The sequence below is a fragment of the Felis catus genome, chromosome B2 (assembly GCF_018350175.1).
Source record: "Felis catus isolate Fca126 chromosome B2, F.catus_Fca126_mat1.0, whole genome shotgun sequence".
Taxonomy (NCBI): Eukaryota; Metazoa; Chordata; class Mammalia; order Carnivora; family Felidae; genus Felis; species Felis catus.
The window spans coordinates 10,186,019-10,200,865 of NC_058372.1; the positions used below are offsets into that span (position 1 = coordinate 10,186,019).

Here is a 14,847-nt window from a genome sequence, read left to right on the forward strand (position 1 = left end):
ACATTGGCAGAGCTTGAACTCATATGGGACTTGAACTCATGAACCATGAGATCATGACCTGAGCAGAAATCAAGAGTCTGATGCTCAGTCGGTTGACTGAGCCACCCAGGTGCCCCTAAATAAAGTCCGTTCTGCTGGGGAGAGCTATGAAGCTCTCTTTTCTTGGCCTGCCTCTACAATGTGCCACTGCTCCATAGCTGAGGTTGAAGACACTGATCTCTCTCAGAGTGACATCACTACTCTACAAATTAGGTTTGGGTGGGGGTGGTAGCCACTAGCCTTGGCTTGTCTCTCCTGGCGTGGAACTTTCACCATCAAAACAATGTGGGGTAAAGGGTGACTGGGGCCAATAAATCTCAGCTTGCTTCACCTGGAATAGGGCTTCTTCCATACAAGTTGGGGGTGGGGGGAAGAATTGAAACCCAGGCATCTTAGCTGCCTGGACTACAACTCCTGCGACACAGAATTGGGGGAGGTGAATAAAAACTTCTGGTAACCTGCTTCTCCCAGTGGAAACTGTATCCTTAAAGTAGGAGCTTGGAGGAGGAGTGCCATCCTTTTGACTGCATTACTGGTCATGGGCAGTGACTGGTCATGGGCAGGGAGCAGGTCACGGATCAAGTGCCATACTCTCCCTTTCCTTACCGAAATTTACATTTGGTAACTTTTCTTAAATAAACGTTTCTCCATTTGCTGTATCTTAGATGATTTCCAGAAACTTATATAGCAACTTTTTGTAATTTTCACCAATTATGATTCATTATCATAGAGAAGATCCCTGGAACTCCTCATGCTGCCATCCCAAGAGCCTCCTTTTTTTATTCTTTTATCTGTAAAAGACTAAATGGAATTTATAGTATTTTTCCCTTATATATTTTATATAATACTCCCCTGAAGCCATCTGATCTTAGAGCTTTCTTGTTGAAAGGCTTTGAGTAGGAGATAATCCCTGCACTAGATCTAGAACTCTTCAAGTTATCTAGTTTGTGAGTAAATTTTTGTATTTTTTTACCTTTTAAGTAGTTGGTCAATTTCATTCACGTTGTCAAATTCATGAACGCTGAGTTGACCATAACATTCTCTTTATATCCTTTTGATGTCTGTGGGATTGTAGTGATGTCCTACTTTTCACTTCTAACATTAAAACTTTATAATTTCTTTTCTTTTTTCTTGGTCATTTTGGATAGAAATTTATAAATTTTACTACTTTTTTTCTCAAAGGAAACACCTTTAGGTTTCATTTATTGTCATAGTTGTTCTGCTTTCAGTTTCATTGATATCTACACTTACTTTTTATTATTTCTTCCTTTTGTTTATGTTTAGTTCAACTTACTTTTCTTTCTTTAGATTTTTTAATGTGGAAGCTTATATTATCTCACTTCTCTCACTGATATGAGATCTTTCTCTTTAAAATGTAAACATCTAATGCTATAATTTCCCCCCTATGTACTATATTAGCAGCATTACATAACTTTTGATATATTATATTTTTAGAGTGTTTTTTTTTTTTTTGGTCAGTTCAAAATATTTAAAAATTTCTCCTGAGACTTCCTCTTTAACTCATAGGTTATTTTGAAGTGTTTTTAAATCAAATATTTGGAATTTCCTCATTATTTCTTTTGTATTAATTTTTAGTTTAATTCTTTCAGGGTCTGAGAATATGGTGTATGCTTTCCATTAATTTCCATTTTTAAGCTTTTAAATAATTGATTAAGTCTATCCTGTTATGTTCCATGTGTGTTTTGTTTTATTGTTGTTCTTGTTGTTGTTGTTAAATGCTAGTTAGGTCATTATACTTGATAATGTTTTCAGGTCTTCTGTATCCTTACTGATGTTTTGTCTGGTTCTTCTCTCCTTTACCGAAAGAGGAATGTTTAAGTCTCTAATCATAATTATTAATTTGCTAATTTCTCTTTTCAGTTCCATAGGTTGTTTCTTGATGTATTTTGAAACTCTGCTGTTAGGTGGATAATATTAACATTTTTATGTCTCCCTGGAAAAAAAATTGACCCCTTTTTCATTGCTTCATATTCTTCTTTACCCCTGATAACACTCCTTGATCTGCTATTTTGATATTAATGCAACTGCTCGGTCTATCTTTTGTTAGTGTTTGTAGAGCATATCTTTTTCCATCTTTATACTTTTGTTTCCTACTTTTATTGCTGAGATAGAGTCGACATGAAGTGTTATAATGTTTTTGGGTGTATAAATAGTGATTGAACAATTCTACTGGGCTCAGTGCTCACCGTGATAAATGCCGTCACCATCTGCCACCACAGAATGCTCATGCACTGCTGGTGGCAACATAAATCGGTGTGTCCATCCTTATACTTTTAACACATGTATAACTACATTTACTGCGGCTGTCCTGTGGGCAATATACAGGTGGTTCTTGTTCTATCTAGCCTGACAATTTGTCTTTCTTCCCTGGTATGTTTGCACTGTTCTCATTTTAAGTGATGCTGATTAACATTGTTGGTTTAATATATACTAACTTTCCAGCTGTTTTCTATTTTGCTTTGTTTATTTTTCTCTTTTTCTGTCTCTTCTTGTATTCTTTTTATAATTTCACTTTATCTCCTTTATTGATAAAGAAGATTTAGTTGTGGTTCTAGGGTCTATAATATACGTGTTTTATAACATACGTCTTGAGTTCATCAATGTCTACATTTAAATAAGATTATGTGTCATGTAGGAAACTTATAACAGTATATTCTTAACTCCTCCTTTTCCTCCATCATGCTATTGTTGTCATATGTTGTGCTTTTCTATAAGCTACGCATGCGGTACATAATCCTACTGTCTTTGCTTTACATAATCAGCTGTTTTTTAGAGTAATTAAAATAAGAAAATGATTTCATGTTACTTCTATTCTAGCACTATTCCTTTTTTTGTGTAGGTCTAAATTTCTGTTGTCATATTTCTTTGGCCCAGAAAACTTCTTCCATCAAACTCCCAGTTTATTACTTTTTTAATCTGAAAAAAATGTCTTAGTTTTCTTTAACTTTTAAGCATATTTTTGGCTGAGTAGAAAATTTTCGATTGACAGGATTTTTTTTTTTGTTCTTTAAGAAGTTTAGAGACGTCACACCATTGTTTTCTAGTTTGATCGCTTCTAATGAAAAGTCTGCCTTGATTATTATCTTCATTCTTGTGTAAGTAATGTGTCTTTTTCTCTGACCTCCTTCAAGGTTTTCTTTACATTTTGTTTTTATCAGTTTGAATATGATATTCTCAGGTGTGATGTGGTGTGTATGCGGTGAATGTGTATTTGTGTATATTTGGTGTTTTTCCTGCTTGGTGTTGCCTGAACTTCTCCTATCTGATAAATGGTGTCTGTCATTATTTAAAAAAAATTATTCACCTTTATTTCTTTAATTTTTTTCCTCACTACTCAGTCTCTTCTCCTTCTGGGATTCTAATTATATATATAATAGACCATTCACTATTGCCTCGCAGCTCTGGGATAATCTCTTCTACTGGATATTCCTCCTCTCGTTCTTCTCTTTCAAGTTTCAATTTGTGTAATATCTGTGGATCTATCTTCAAGTTCACTGAATTTCTCCGTGTGTTTTGGGCTGAGTTATGCCCCAAATGTATACATTGAAGTCCTATCCCACAAGAGCTCAGACTATGACTAATTAATAGAGTCTGTTTTGGTAAACTTTTTAAAGAAATCATTAAGTTGAAATGAAGTCGTTAGGCTGAGTCCTAATCTAATATTATTGGTGTTATTCCTGGTGGAGGTGATTAGGACACAGACATACACAGAGGGAAGATCATGTGAAGATACAGGGAGAACATGACCATCTGCAAGCCAAGGAGAGAGGTGTCAGAGGCCTATCAACTCCTCAATTTTAGTCTTCTAGATTACCATATTGAGGAGGACATACTTGTGTTATTTAACCTGCCAAATCTGTGATACTTTGTAATGGCAGCCCTAGCAAACTAATACACCTTGGCCCCCAAGTCTACTGAGGAACCTGTCAAGGACAGTCTTTATCTCCATTATTATTCTTCATTTCTAACACTTCCATTTGATACTTTTTTATAGTTTGCTTCTCTCTGAGGAAATTACCCAATTGATATTGCATGTTGTCTCTATTTTTAATTAGAGCCCTTACATATTAATCATAGTTACTTGAAATTTCTTGCTAGATGGTTCTAGCATCTATGCCGTATCTGAGTGTGATTTTAAGGATTGCTTTGTTTTTTGGTGCTTTTTTTTTCTTTGCTAATGCTTTGCAATTTTTGTGAAGACAAGATATTTTGTGTTACTACAGTAAAGACCGAGATAGACAGTGTTTATGTCTAGCAATGGGCACACCTTTCTTTCTGCTAGGACTTTATTGTCAGGTTAGAATTAATCTAATTAGGAATTGAACTGGGTTTGAGATTTGTTGTTGCTATGGTTTCCCTCTCTGTGCTACATATTTTTCTAGTGGGTGGGACTGTTTAATCAGAAGACTTTTTATTTTACAGCACCTTCCCAAACTCTCAGCTTTTGGTCTCTCTCTTCATGTGCTACCTCAAAGAGGGTCTACGACTTGCAGGTGGCTTCTTAGCAAGAGCTGGTTACTGTGGTGTGGTGGTTTGGGATATAATCTACTGTCTTGACTGAGCTTCTACCTGAGGGCTAGTCTAAGACCTAGGTCTTATGTTTGTAGCTCTATCCACACGCCTTCTATCTCCCATTATGTCATTCTGGGTCCAATATGTATCCCTGCCCCTCTACCAGGGGCAGAGGTGATTTTTTTCATCTCCTTCCCTTATTTTTAATGGACAACAGTGGTTTTTGCCCTTCTCTTCTGAACATTAAGGCTTCTGTTCTATAAGAAAGATCAGGGAGGAACACCTGGGTGGTTTCATCGGTTAAGCAGTCAACTCTAGATTTTAGGTCAGGTCATGATCTCACAGTTTGTGAGATGGAACCCCTCATTGGGCTGAACTGTGACAACGTGGAGCCTGCTTGGGATTCTCTCCGTCTCTGTCTGTCTCTTTCTTTCTCTCTCCCTCTCTCTCTCTCTCTCTCTCTCTCTGCCCCCCCTGTGTGCTCTCCCTCTCTCAAAATAAATAAACTTAAAAAAAATTTTAAAAGAAAGATAAAGAAGAAGGGTCTTGACAAAGTTCTTTCACTGCTCCAAACCCTTTTAGAACATTTTTTCCTACCATCTAATGGTAAATGATCATTGTTACCATGGACATGTAAATATGTAAAATATGTCCTGTGAGGTTTTTCCTTTTTTTGTTGGGAGGTCAAATTAAATAGTAAAGATGTAAGGAGAAGTTCTTTCCATTTCCCTTTTTTCATCAGCAACACAGAACAGAAATACAATGGAAATATCATCAAATATGTACATTTCTGGCTGACGTTAGGGCTGGTCAGTGATGATCTAATCTTCGTAGTCATGCTGTGGGACTGCATTTTTCCCACTCCCACGAAGCTGGGCATGTTACTTTAACTCATTCTGGCAGATGGAAGTTCAGTAGAAATGTTAGGACACAGTTTGAAATTCTGTATGCTTTCTCTTCCTGCCCCCAGAGGAGCTGCTTACACTCCAGATAGTGACAGGGCTCCCAGGCTGGAGTCCAGAGGGGAAAGCTGAGAAATGGATCCCATAGTCAAGTCACAATAAACATGGAGTGTACGTAAGAAATAAACTTTCATTGATATAAGCCACTGGCGTCTTAGGTGTGCTTTTTATCCAGCTCTTTGGATCAGTACGATTACAGTTCTCAGGGAAATGAATTTCAGCAGTGTTACGTACATCTCTGTTCACATCTGGGCCATCCCTGAACGTGCAAGGTCCAGGCCAGATTACTGCGTTGTCAACAACCCTTGATATTTTCATTGTGGAAAAGATGCATTGAAAGTCTCATGAGGTCCTCAAGTTTCATTAAGGGTGTAGGCAGTTGGAGATAAAGCTGGCATCGACTTGGTACAAACACCTTGTCAATGGTTGTTAGATTTCTTTACATGTAGGATTTTTAAATTGGGGTGTATTTTTATTTTCACAAATATCTCCAAATTCTTGCTCTTCCTTCTCCATTTAACAAGTAACAGGCATCCCTTTCTCACACCCTTTGGGGAATAACTTTTTCCAGCTATTGTGTTTGCTCTTAAAAGCTACATTCTTCTTCTGTGTGAAATTGCCACATTACTCCCAAAAGATTATACGGATGTATGTCATTCAATCATTGACCTACGTAATGGAAAACATAATTTGTTTTGAGATGAATACATATACACACATATATCCACATACCCCACCTCACCCCACACACATCTGATTGATGTCTACTCTCACAGAACTGCTGTGAAAAATTATGTAAACTTATGTCTTCCAAAGTCCTTTTATATACCTTTAGTTTTCCATATGGCCATTGTAAATTTCTTTTTAAAATTATGTATTTTGTGGTGAGATACATGATTACACACAAGGCGGAAATTATCTTATGTTCCTTTCCAATAATTGCCAGTAGTTGAGGCAGTGGCAGAGAAAAAGTACACTATGACTAGCATTTTCATCTCTTTGAAGAAACGACAAAGGAGTTTTTGCACCCTGTTTTGAAAAGCTTATGGTGATACAGACAAGAAATCTGGGGAGGCAGGGACTCAGACGTGCAGTGTAGTTTGACAGCGAATACAGCCCTCTCTTCACCAGTGATTAATTTTCAGACGATCTGATCACCAGCCAGAGAAGGAAGACTTTCAGAGGGTGCCTTATAGGGAAGAAAAATCAGGCTTTGAGTTCTGGGCACCCGGATGTTTGCGTCTTTCAGGTACTTTGCTCATTTGGTGATACCATTTTGTGAGGGATTTTGTTTAGTTTTTCTATCAGTATTTCCCCTCACACTTCAGTAAAATGTAAAATAAACTTACTGGCTGCCAAAACCAAGCTTATAAGTAAACGATGATGGTAAGACAAAAGGCAGAGTGTTGCCCTAGAGGGCGGGGAGAGGAATGAGCGTCCAGCCTTCCTGAAGTCTTTATATGATTCTCCTTGAAATGACTAGGAAAAATAGATGAAAATATTCAGGAGGAGAAAATTTTTTAAAAGATTAGAAAGGAAGGAGGCCAGCAACAAATATGTGACACAAAATGTTCTGAAGCTCCTTCTCTGCTCTCACTCTCCAAGCTGCTTTGGCTTGGCTTCAGGTTCCAGGGTGTGGCTCAAAGGCACCTCTATCTCCTGGAGTCTTGTCTGTGCCAAGAACCCTTGGTCCCGAATGCCTCTGGGAGCCTGGCTTGGTTCTGGGGAACTGCCATAGGCTCTGGTGACTATATATATATATATATATATATATATATTTTTTTTATTCCAAAACCTTTTTCCTCCTCCTCAACTGGTTCTACCTCTTTCCATTTTCTTCACAGTTTGACATATCCTGAAGTAGGTGAAAAGCAACCAGTAACATAGAATGGCAAGTGAGAAAGAATTTTCCGAGGTTCTTAGACCAAAAAATTAAAGGAAGAACACAAGTTCGCTTTACTGAAGCCTCCAATGAATCCTTCTGATCTCTGTTCCCATATAACCTCCTCAATCATTGTTCCTGTCAACACATAATTTTCTCTTCATCTGAACTCCTACAGTTCTTTTGGTTTCCATCATTTATGCTGACTCTTTAGATACTTACTCCAGGATCATCCTTGGAGACCTCAGGTTTTCATGGTCTTATCATAGCAGTGGATTTGCTTCTCAGAGTTTACAGTCCATCTGTGGAAAGCTAGCCATAAGTTCCCCAGTCTTGCTTAACTCTTCCAAAGCACAGAATTGTTGCATAAACATGACTGAGAAAGTCATCATAGTCCTTTTTCCCCTGCTGGAAATCATACAATAGCAACAAATGAACAACAAAAACCTCTAGAAACTCTAATTTTATCAAACACAGAAGACAGTTATTAAAAAAAAAAAACAAAAAAAAACCACGGGATTTTGGAATTACAAGCAATTGTCAGAACTCTCTCGGGAGGCAGTAAATCTATGAAATCCCAAGAGGGAGAAGGAGCCCAACAGCAGGAGAGCTCAGAGGATAATAATAAAATTATAGTGACTGGAAGCGAGGTGTTCGCCTTGAATTTACAATTTATAATCATTTTTGCAGAAAAACAAATTCAGCTGGCACTGAAGCCAACAAGCTATTGATAACAACCTCACCTCTCACTATGTTTGACCAAAAGAATCAGAGGATTTAGAGCTACAAAAAAAAAAAATCATGCAATTGAGCCCTATTTGTAGACTGCGATCTATCTTTGTGGCAGCGGATAAAGATGCATTGCGTAGTGAAAATTCACCATTTACTCTGGCTGCAGCTCCTCCATTTTCCCACCAAATGTCTAGAGATACTGATCCAATAATATCCAACCTACTCAATGACAGGTAATGTGATAAGAACCAGCTCAGCAACCATACAAAATTCTTACATGAAAACATAGGCAAAAACAGCATCAAAACTCACCCCACAGGGGTGACTGGGTGACTCAGTTGGTTAAGTGTCTGACTCTTGATTTCAGCTCAGGTCATGATCTCATGGTTCATGGGTTCAGGCCCCACATAGGGCGCCACGCTGTGCATGATTCTCTCTCTCCCTCTCAAAATAAATAAATAAACATAAAGAAAAAACTCACCTACAAGGAAAACTTATAAGAAAAATGGTGAATATTTGACCTCAGAATTTTCCAGTAAATAAAAAATTAATTAATTAATTTAATTAAACAATATCCTTTAAAAATTTAGATCACTAGTCAGCAACACTAGAATTCAGTGAAATATGGACATTTCATTTGGAGGAGATAAAAGTTGCCCTGGTGGGACTCTGGAAAAAAATTAGAAGTAAAACCAAAATCATCACAGAGATAGCAATGAAACTTCAAGGAGCTCTACCCAGGGTACACTGTGGAAAATATAGTAAAGGAAATAGATAACAGAAATGAAACATATAAGCAAAAGGTGTTAGAATTAGTGGAATAAAAGAGTTTTGAAGGTCAGAAATAAAATAATAGAGACAGAAAGCAAGCAAAAATTTAAAAAACAACAACAACATACATATAATTGGAATCCCTGAAGAAAGAAAAAAACAATAAAATGGAAAATAGATTATTTTTCAAGAAATAATAAGGGGCGTGTGGGTGGCTCAGTCGGTTAGGCATGCAGCTCTTGGTTTTGGCTCAGGTCATGATCTCATAGTTGGAGAGTTCAAGCCCCACATCAGGCTCTGTGCTGACAGTGTGGAGCCTGCCTGGGATTCTCTGTCTCCCTCTCTCTCTGCCCCTTCCCTGCTTGCTCTCTCTCACTCAAAAATAAAATAAAAACTTTAAAAAAAAGGAAGAAGTAATTAAAGAAAGCTTCTCTAAAATGAATCTGTCTTGAATTTTTACATTAGGAAGATAATAAACACTGAACCCCAAAACAGTAGAAGCCACACCATAACTAGGCTAATAATGCTATTGAGATTTCCAGATTTAAACAGAAGGATCATTTAAGTGATCAAGCTAAATGATTAATCCACAAATGAGAAAAGATACAACGATCAGGTTGTCTGCATATTTCTCTACAGCAATATGCAAAGTCAGAAGTCAACAGGGCACCATATAAAAGGTATTCATAAAAAGAAAGGACTGTATTTTATATCCAGATAAACCAACGATCAAGAATAAAGTTTTAAATTAAAAAAAATTTACCGCTTATTCATTTTTGAGAGAGAGAGGGAGAGCAAGCGTATGAGCAGGGGAGAAACAGAGAGGGAGACAGCGAATCACAGAATCCAAAGTAGGCTCCAGTCTCTGAGCCCGATGTGGGGCTCGAACTCCCAAACTATGAGATCATGATCCGAGCTGAAGTCTGATGCTTAACCTACTGAGCCACCCAGGCGTCCCAAGAATACAGTTTTTAAGTATAGAAAACCTAAGCTTCTTTTAAGGAAACTACCAGTAGATAATATTCAGCTAAGAGAAGAGTGGGAAGTTGTGTCAACAAAACTGGTGGTCAGTCTTGAATGCATCTACTCACGGGATTGAGGATAAAACACATGTGAGTAGAATGTCAATATATAGATAGGCGTCCATGACAATGTAGATGTTATATGCCCCCCCAACATTGGAGAAGTGAAAGAAGATGGGTACATTTCTGGGGTGATTCATCTGTGACACCTCAGGGCCAAAGCCTGACAATAAGTGTTCATAACTCACATAAGAAAAGTAGAGGCTTGGGGCGCCTGGGTGGCTCAGTCGGTTGAGCGTCCGACTTCGCTCAGGTCACGATCTCACGGTCCGTGAGTTCGAGCCCCGCATCAGGCTCTGGGCTGACAGCTCAGAGCCTGGAGCCTGCTTCAGATTCTGTGTCTCCCTCTCTCTCTGGCCCTCCCCCCATTCATGCTCTGTCTCTCTCTGTCTCAAAAATAAATAAATGTTAAAAAAAAAATTAAAAAAAAGAAAAAGAAAAGTAGAGACTTTTTTAATAACACAAAGTAAAACAACAAAGATGAAAATATTGCTAAAGAAAATAAGGTGAAGGCAAGAAGGTACAGGAAAAAAATATGGGAAAAACTACTGTTCATGTTAGGTAACTATTAGACATTGAGTAAATATATATCTAAAGACAGATCATTCTGAAAGGTGTAAGGTGATATCTCACTGTGGCTTTGATTTGCATTTCCCAGATGATGAGTGATGTTGAGCATCTTTTCATGTGTCCGTTGACAATTTCTTATATCTTCTTTGGAAACATGTCTATTCAGTTCTCCTGGCCACTTTTTAACCATATTGCTTGTGGTTTTGGTATTGACTTGTAGACATTATTTATATATTTGGGATATTAAGATAAAGTAGGGACCAGCAAACCACAGCTTATGGGCCAAATCTAGTCCATTGCCTGTTTTTGTATGGCCTACAAAATAAGGATAGTTTTTCCTTTTTTAAAATGGTTTAAAAAATCAAAAGGAAGACACTAGTTCATGATATGTGAGAATGGTAAAAAAATTCAAAATTCAGTATCCATAAAAGAGTTTTATCTGTACAGACCTATTCATTAGCATATTTTCTCTGGCTACTCCTGTCTCACAATGGCACAGCTGATTAACGATGACAGAGACTCTCTGGCCTGTATTTTCTAATCATAGTAAATTAGACAAATGATAGATCTAATATGTAAAGACAAAATCTGTTGGGGTTTTTTCCCTTAAAAAACCCCAAATTATTAGCCGACTTAGTCTAGAAAGAAAAAGAGAAAAACTACAATTAAAAACAAACAATGAAACACAACTGAGCAGTAAAGGGGGAACTGACTATACGGGAACTGAAGAAATCTCAGATTCGTGAGAAGGCTAAATTTTAAAACTTGCATGAAGTAGATTCTTTTTCAGAGAAACATGATTTTTACAAAATGGCATCAAGAAATATAAAAAATCTGAACATAGCCATTTCAATAGAAGCAATGGATAAAGTTAGCAAAAGCCTGCTTCCAGCAAAGTAACAGGTCTAGACAATTTCATAAGGGGATTTAAAAGCAACGCCAAGATTGTTTCAACTGTTCTAGAGAATAGCAGACAAAAGAAAACCTTGAAATTCATTTTGGGAAGAGGGTATACAGTAGATCGTGAAAGCTGATAAAGGTGTTGCACAAATAAAATTATAGATTAATCTCACTTATAAATAATGATGGGACTGTTCTAAGGAAAATGGTAGTCAATGCAATCCAAAAGCATAAAAAGAATAATTATTTTGACAGAGGAATGTATCCTAGAAGTACAAGAATGGTTCATCATTAAGAACTATGTTAAAGTATGACTTATAATGTTCAGGGAAAAACGATCATTTCCATACAGGCTGAAAAGTCGTTTGATAAAATATAATAACCATTCTTCACGAACATATTCAGTTAAATAAGAATGGACGGACAACTTTTAAACTCAGTAAACATACATTCATCTCAATCCAGAAGTCAGCATCACGTTCAGCAGAGATACACTAAGAGTACGCCTACTAAAATCAAGACAAGAATGCTACCCCTCTATCATCCTACAAAGTACGGGCATTACTAGTCAATAAAACCAGACAAGATAAAGGAAAATAAGAAGCATAAACGTTATAACACATGACAGTGTGAAGATAATATTATTGTACATTTGGAAATCAACTAAAACACTGTAAAGAGTGACAGAATTCAGGGAAATAAGAGATATAAACATTAAGAAATGGAAATTAATAGAATAACAAATGTGTTCTGTACCAAAAGCAGGCAGTTAGGACACATAATGGGAAACACATTTAAAACAGCAAAAATAAGCAAAACAATATTTCTAGAAATAAACCTAAAAATACACAAACCCAGGGGCGCCTGGTTGGCTCAGTTAGTTAAGCGTCCGACTTCAGCTCAGGTCATGATCTCACGGTTTGTGGGTTCGAGTCCCGTGTTGGGCTCTGTGTTGATAGCGTGGAGCCTGGAGCCTGCTTCGGATTCTGTGTCTCCCTCTCTCTTTCTGCCCTTCCCCCGCTTGCACTCTGTCTCTCTGTCTCTGTCTCTCTCTCTCTCAAAAACAAATAAATGTTAAAAAAATATTAAAAAAATACACAAACCCATATGAAGAAAAATTAAAACACTCTCAAATGTAAAGGCAAAGATAGGCCTTTCAATAATTGGCATAGTATAAACCACCAGGTGAAAAATTTTAACGCATATTTCATACCCAACATCAGGATCAATTTCAAATAGAGTTTATTTTCACATTAAAGAAATGAAGTCCAAAAAGTCATAGGGGGAAAAAATGGCAGAATTCATTTGTAAACCTGAAGTGAGAAATTCCTTTTAACCAACAACTCAAAATCCACATTGTAAAAGACAATATAAGAGAACAAAAAAGAAACTTCTGCAAGCAAATACAAGCAAAACAAAATGAGCACCATGAATAAAATCAAGATATAATCAGGGGGAAAGAATTGCAATCCATATCACAGGTAAAGAGATTTTTTTCTTCGTTCCTTTTGTTTTTTAAAAAAAAAGTTTACTTATTTATTGTCTGTGTGTGTGTGTGTGTGTGTGTGAGAGAGAGAGAGAGAGAGAGAGAGAGAGAGAGAGAGAGAGAGAGAGAAGCATGAGAGGGGAAGGGGCAGAGAGAGAGGGAGACAGATAATCCCAAGCAAGCTCTGCGGCCAGCACACGGAGCCCATGGCAGGGATCCAACTCCCGAACCATGAGATCATGACTTGAGCTGAAATTAAGAGTCGGAGGCTTAACCAATTGAGCCACCCAGGCACCCTGAGATTTTTTTTTCTTAATATATAAATAGCTTCTTCAAGTCAATAGTAAAAGACAAACAGTTGAGTAGAAAAAAGTGAGAAATGGTTTAAAATGGTTTACAGGCAAAAAGCTTATCAAAACTCTTCAACAAGGCACCGGGGTGACTCAGTGGGCTAAATGTCCAAGTCTTGGTTTGATCCAAGTCATGATCTCATGATATGTGAGATCGAGCTGCACGTGGCGCTCTTGCACTAACAGGGCGGAGCCTACTTGGGACGGTCTCTCACCCTCTCTCTCTGCCCCTCCCCTGCTTTCTCTCTCTCCCTCTCTCTCTAAATAAATAAACATTTTTTGAAAAGCAACTCTTAAGCATATGACAAATGATCACCTTCACTCATACTAAAGTAAAACCGCATGGATATATCGCTTTTTTTAAAAAAAAAAACTTTCATTTATTTTTGAGAGAAAGAGAGGAACAAGCCCAAGCAGGGGAGGGAGAGAAAGAGACAGAGGATCCAAAGAGGGCTTGGAGCTGACAGCAGAGAGCCTGATGCAGGGCTTGAATTCATAAACTGTGTGATCATGATCTGAGCCTAAGTCGGACTCATAACCAACTGAGCCACCAGGAACCCTGGATACTTTTTAATCTACAGGGTTAACTCAAATTCCAAACCATATAGTAGAAGCTGGGGGGAAATACGCTCTCTCACACATTGCTGATGGAAATGTGTTGTCACAGAGTTCCCAGCCACTGTGCTGGAAGGTGCTGAGCTCCTCTGGGGTCTCTGGCAGCTGGGATGGTCTCTGGCTTGTGAGACCTCGTAGGCTTGTTCCGTTAGCCACAAGTCACTTTTGTAGGGCTCCAAATCCTTTCCGGTTCATCCCAATGCTAGTGGTTTCCTTTACTATGACTGTCATGATGCGGAAAAGCTTAGGAAGCCCTGAAATGGTACAATTATTATAGAGGGCATTTTGATAAGACCTATCAAAATGATAAACTTACGTAACTTTGGATCTATTTAAATTTCGGAATTAATCCTGTTGCTGCACCTGCAGACATGTTCAATGAAATATATTCAAGTTTTCCAGTGTATCAGTATCTATAATAGCAAAATATTGGAAAGAACCCAAATGTCTATAAAGAGGTTACTAGGGATTAGATAGATTACAATCATCCAAGCAATGGGTCATTAGTCAGTGACACTAAAAACCGAGAGAAAGAGAGAGAGAGAGAGAGAGAGAGAGAGAGAGAGAGAGAGAGAGATTATATGATAATATGGAAAGATCTCCAAGTAAATTATTAATCAAAAAAGGAGGTGCAAAACAGTATATATGGTACGCTAACTTTTGTCTAAAAACAGAGAGAAAAATGTATATTCATAATTGCCAGCATGTACATTAAGAAACTCTGGAAGGATACATAGTAGACAGTGCTTTCCTGGAGTAGGCGATGTGAGTTGAGAACTGGTAAATGGGGATCAGAGCTAGAAGACATTCCACTGTGTATATTTCTGTATTTTTAAACTGTTTAAAACATTTTTATTTATATATTTATATATTTTATACATTACTTATATTTTATATACAATATAATATAAATAGTATATGAATA

General features: G+C 37.4%; 1 long non-coding RNA gene across 1 annotated transcript; it reads right to left on the reverse strand.

Annotated features, from left to right (window-relative positions):
- Positions 1-1,472: 1,472 nt before the first annotated feature.
- Positions 1,473-8,126, reverse strand: LOC123385284. Its single transcript, XR_006597517.1, has 2 exons — positions 7,639-8,126; positions 1,473-6,203 (listed from the first exon to the last, which is right to left on the reverse strand). It is a non-coding gene; the product is annotated as an uncharacterized LOC123385284 (long non-coding RNA).
- Positions 8,127-14,847: the final 6,721 nt, after the last annotated feature.